This window comes from Paramormyrops kingsleyae, chromosome 2 (assembly GCF_048594095.1).
Source record: "Paramormyrops kingsleyae isolate MSU_618 chromosome 2, PKINGS_0.4, whole genome shotgun sequence".
NCBI classification, from domain to species: Eukaryota; Metazoa; Chordata; class Actinopteri; order Osteoglossiformes; family Mormyridae; genus Paramormyrops; species Paramormyrops kingsleyae.
In genome coordinates, this window is record NC_132798.1 from 4,085,992 (window position 1) to 4,091,991 (window position 6,000).

Below are 6,000 nucleotides of genomic sequence, written 5' to 3' on the forward strand. Positions count from 1 at the left end.
GGCTACCAGGTCAGACTTCCTGCAAGCCTCAAATTGTTCCGCTGTGGGGTTCAGCGTAAACTCAAGCAGGTCGAACGTAGCCATACTAAACCTAGTTACACAAACTATCCCTACCACAGATAAACCGCCAAGCAAACCCGAAAAACACACAGCAACCGAGTGACAACACAGAGGGATGATGCAAAACAGTGAATCGTAATCCGAGAAACCAAAACCGTCATACACAATAATCATTCAAATAAGCAAACCAAAACACAATCCAAAATATGAGCAGAGCTCTCGAGGGTACTTTCTGTCCGGCTTTTCACTTCTGCCGGACGGAAGTGACGGCCGGCTTGCGGGGAAAGGTGGGCGGGGTCCAAACGGGGAGGCGGAGCAAGGGCCGAGCCAAGTGGTCCTGGTGGAGGGGGCGGAGCGAACAGCAGCAGGACGTAACAATAAGTTAATAAGGCAAGTATAGCTGGGGGATTTGTGACCTCAGTGCTGCCTTACATATGTGAATCGTAACCAGGGCTCTCTCAAGTAATTTAGTCAATGAACTGTGATGATTCATCACCTGATGTTATGATGAGCTGCTGTATCCAGTAACAGAAATGGTACAGATAAGAGGGATTTAGTCTACATTGCTTTATATTCCTTTGGAGAACATCACAAAGCGAAGATGCCATGACTTCACTCAGCAAATTCATAGAATAGTAAGTTTTCAGAAGAGATGCTAGTTAAATAGAAAAATGATACCTTTGCGAACATCATCATTATTAATCCTAACCTAACCTTTCTGTCAACACCCTGTATACTGCTGTTGTACCCTCTGGTGGGGTATAGACAACCTGCATTGGTCACAAGATTTCAAGATGTGCACAACAAATAGCTGAGATGTTGTGCACAGTACGGTAAATGGTGCTTATTGTGAGTTATTTTGACTTTAGTGCATTGGGATTAAGGACATTTTAGGAAAACTTCCAGCAGTCTTACATTAGTCTTTTAAAACTTTTCCATACAGATGTCTGCCATATCTTTCTACAGTTCCCAGGCTAGCTATCCAACATCCAATGTACCATTTAAAGCAGGGGTGTCAAACTGCAGTCCTGGGGGGCCGGAGCCCTGTGTAGCTTAGTTCTTTCCCTGTTCCACCACAAATGATTCAGCTCAAGAGCTGTGTGGTAATTAGCACAAGGAGTTGAATCAGGTGTGTTAAATGAGGGTGAACCAAAAACTGTGTAGGGCTCCGGCCCCCCAGGACTGGAGTTTGAGACCCCTGATTTAAAGCCTTTTTGATAGTTATTTTTCAGTTATACAGATGGTCTACATATTGTCTGCTACCAACTAACTCTTGCTAGATGCACCTACCTCTCACTTTAATGAAAACTAAAGGGAAGCATGATGACGAAGACTGTTTGCCTGTCAGACTGAAACCCCAAGTTGTTATGCTCCTCCACGTGACTGAAACATCGTGTGACTGAAACATCGTGTGGCTGCCTCTCTAACCATCATGCTTATTAAGAACATAAGAAATTTACAAACCAGAGGAGGCCATTCGGCCCATCAAGCTCGTTTGGGGAGAACTTAACTAATAGATGTTAAAATCTTATCTAGCTCTGATTTAAAGGAACCCAGAGTTTTATCTTCCGCTACACTAGCAGGAAGACTATTCCATACTCTAACTACACGCTGTGTAAAGAAGTGCTTCCTCAAATTCATTTTTAAATGTTCTCCCACTAATTTCCACTTATGGCCACGAGTTCTACAGTAGTATTTAAACTAATATTGAAATAGCCATTTGGCTGAACAGCATCCAGACCTGTTAGAATCTTATAGACCTGGATCATGTTCCCCCTTAGTCTCCTTTGCTCGAGGCTAAACAGATTCAGCTCAGCTAACCTCTCCTCATAAAACATTCCTCTAAGACCAGGAATCATTCTCGTCGGCCTCCGTTGCACCTTTTCCAAGGCAGCAATGTCCTTATTATTTATCGTGTGGCCATCACGCTTGTTGTGTTTTATCAGTCTGTAAAAACAATTGCTTTATTGCCCAGAAGTTATCAATATTCTGTCCCTAAAATGGAACCTTGAATTAATGAAAAGCTGGGATTAGGGATGTTTGATATCCCACTATATTGTTCCTTCTGAACATGGCTTTCATGACGATTTTACCCCCCGGGCCTGGTACTGTAAGTACAGTAAATGTCTCTGCCAAACTGACAGGGAAGTCATCTACGGAGTACTGCTTTGTTGATATTATCATTTATTTTATCACCTGTAGTTGGTTGACCCCTGACTGCACAAAATTATTCAGTGCACTGAAACAACATTGATTATTCTTACTTAATAAGCAATGACGTTTATGTACTATAATCATAAAATGCATTTTGTTAAACTTATTCAGTTTTGAATGTAAACTATACATCTCCTGTGACTGTGATACATTGTACTATTTAAAGCTGGGTATCATTCCCTCTGCTACCCCCCCCCCCCACCCCCTATTTTAACTGTGTGTTTTCTGTCCCATTTTTCTCTCCCTCGATTCTGATGACAGGGTCTTGGCTCTTGCTGAAGCTTTTCTCTCAGTTCACTTGCAGAGCACAGGAAGAGATGAAAATGTGATTACCAGCATATTTTGACTTCGCTTGGCAGGCTTGTGTTTTCTGGGAAATCGTCAAGCGATTAGGTTTTGTGATTCACCTGGTGGATGGTTGAGTACATTAACTGTAAATTATCCTACTGTGTGGGACAGAATACATAACAGACTTTTGTTGGATACATACTAAAGTTGGATCGATACCAAAATTTTGACTGTGATATCAATACTAAATCATCCATCCATTTTCTTTACCCGTTTGTCCTATGCAGGGTTGTGGAAGTTTAGAGCCTATCCCAGAAGCTATGGGTAACCCACGGTGGGCCACCAACCAATCACAAGGCACACATGCACACCTACAGGCAATTTGACAACTCCGGTTCACCCACAGCAAAGCCCAGGAAGAACATGCATGCATGTACACACCCAGAGCCATGGTGGAGACTTGTACCCCAATTCCTGAGGTGTGAGGCAACAGTGCTACCCACCTCACCTCCGTACTGCCCTCAGTGCTAAACTGGTACTGTAAAAATTCCCATTTAAATATTTTATTGAATTAAAAGGCCTATTTATGAATTAAACCAACATCAATTGCATATAATATAGTTTTAACATCATCTGTGAAATATACACACCTGACGATCTTGAAACATCTTATGTAAGTCAAGGTCAGTGAGAGATGTGTTGCCCCACGTAGTAGTGTTTACATACTGGGGTTGTTGTGTCTGCTCGTTCACCTTTTCCATTCTATTTAAAATCAAAATAGCGCCATATCTGACTTCTGTGCCCTGTTTATCAACCAGAGGCCGGCAGTGAGCAACAGAGCTTCCCATTATCTATCTAGGCAGTAATAATAGTGAAATGTTTTATTTTGAGATTAAATGTTAAAATATCAAGATTTTAACCTGGTAATTTAAATGTTTATATTGTAATGCTGGTGGAATTAGCGAATACCGTCATGCCTCGCAAGCGCGTGTATAAAGCCCCTGTTTGAATTTGTTAGTCTAGATCAGGGGTGGCCAGTCTTACCCACAAATGGCCAGTGTGTATGCAGGATTTTGGGGTAACCTTTAGGTCAGGTGCGAGGACTCTTCAGCCAATCAATCCTCTAATTAGTAATATAATTAGGGAGTTGCAGTGAAAACCCACATACACTGTGGCCCTTTCTGGGTAAGATTGCCCACCACTGGTCTAGATCCTTGTTGTGCTGTGTCCCCGACTGTCGCGTGTACCCTTGCGTGTGTTTGTACCCTTGCGTGTTCCCTTTAGCAGAGTCCTCGCCTGATCCTGACATGTCTTAGCCATTGTGTAATAACCCACCATGTGCGCCTTACCATCAATGTAACTTCCCTGTGTTTCACTGCCACTGGCGGTATTGCTGTATTGTTCCTTGAATGTAGTCCTTTGATGGACTTCACTGAAAGAGCAACTTCGTCTCAGACACTGCATCTTCGCGTTTGTTCGCCACCGCCATCATGATGCTTCCGTCTGCCCGGCGCCACAATATTATTATACATCCATTACAATTACTGGATTAAACTTAATTATTCGGCTTTTGAAAAGCATTAATATATACTGTACCTTCTCGATGACTTGCTATTATGGTGGAAGTAAGACGGCACAGTGGATGAGGGTCCAAATAAAAAGAAACCAGAAGCATAAACAGAAGCCCCCGCTGTGTCGGGACATTTCATATCACAAGTGAATGAAAATGCAGTCGCAGAATTTAAATATCACAACAGCACCACTACAATGTAGCAACAATCTTAAAGGAAGACATCACAGACTCAGACAATGGTGCAAGGATTGGGCGCTGTAGTATATTGATGGGGAAGATGGTGGCACAGGAGGTAGTGCTATTGTTCAGCAACTGGAAGGTTGCAGGTTCGAGCCCTGGTTCTTCCTAACCCCATCAAAGTGTCCTTGAGCAAGACACTGAACCCCAAATTGCTCCCGATGTGCAGGTTGGCTCCTTGCATGGCAGCCTCCGCCACTGGTGTATGAATGTGTGTGTGGATGGTGAATGTGAGGCATAAATTGTAAAGCACTTTGAGTGCTCGTAAGAGTAGAAAAGCGCTATATAAATGCAGTCCATTTACCATATGCTTGAAAATATGATGCCATTTGATAACATTTTGCTGGGAGACATGGCAGTGAAATTGCATGGTTTATCCAGATTTTGTCAAAGCTCTTGATGGGATGTATGTTTCTGACCAAAACAGAATTGGTGCATGGGAATACAGTTTTATAATCGATTTGGCAGCATTGTATGTTAAGTGATTACCAAGTGTTTTGCAAACTTCTTGTAAGATAGATTACAAATATACTTCAAATACTGTTCGATTTTCTGAGAAACTAAGGAGTGTAAAGGACTGGTTGCTTAAGTAGTGCTTGTTGTATATGTTTTTAGATGGTTCATTGTGATACTGAAGTCCCTGTGCCCTAACAAGAAAAATCTAGCAAGGACCTTTTCAATACAGAAGAATATTTTTCCCAGTGTTAGACATCGTATATTTTAATTGAATCAGTAACTCAAGAGTAATCAATAAATACAAAATGTTTTTAAGACAATAGGATACACAGAAGACAAGCAGTGCCTTATGTGTAAATGTTAACTGTATATGCATGTTACTGTAACATGCATACATTTAGCACATACCAATTGGTAAAGCTGAAATATAGCATGCTGAACAAATACCTGGCTGCAGTGTAATTAGATGTAGCAACAGCAGTCATTAGAAATATACAGTTTGCGGTAATTTAGGTCCATTATAACGGATGGACTGAAAATCAGCAAACCCGTACTGATATAGATGCCGTTCGGCCTCTTCACATGAGCTGCATGTGGTCATACAGTTAGGATGAGGCTGGCTGTCCTTCCCCCTTCAGACCCTGCCAGACGAAATGGTCTCTTCCTGTTAGACGTGGCGCACTGCTTCCAAGCAGCGGGAGCGGCCATAACGATGATCAGTCACTGTGCTCAGCAGGCACATGCAAGCGGGGTGAACCTTCATCACACAGGGTAGAATGATCCAAAGTCTGTGTCTCGCTCCTGTTGCCCTTCCATCACGTGTAATGGTCTGTGACCATGTGCAGCATATAACATTGCTTTTATCACTGGAGTGTTACTGTGATGTGCAGGGAACCACTTCATTCTGCATTTGATGCCTTTTATCCTGGGGGTGGGTGAAGCCAATCCGAAGCAGAAGAGCACCCAAGGCTGGGGTACAAGCCGTCGCAGTATACATACAGACTCAATCACACTCTATGTGCAATTTAGAGGTAGCAGTTAGCTTAACTGCATGTCTTTGGGCTGCGGGAAGAAGCCCACATGACACAGGGAGAAGGAGCGCAGAACAAAACACGATTCAAAACCCCAACCCTGGAGTGTGAGGACACAAGGCTCCCCATCAGGCCCCCATC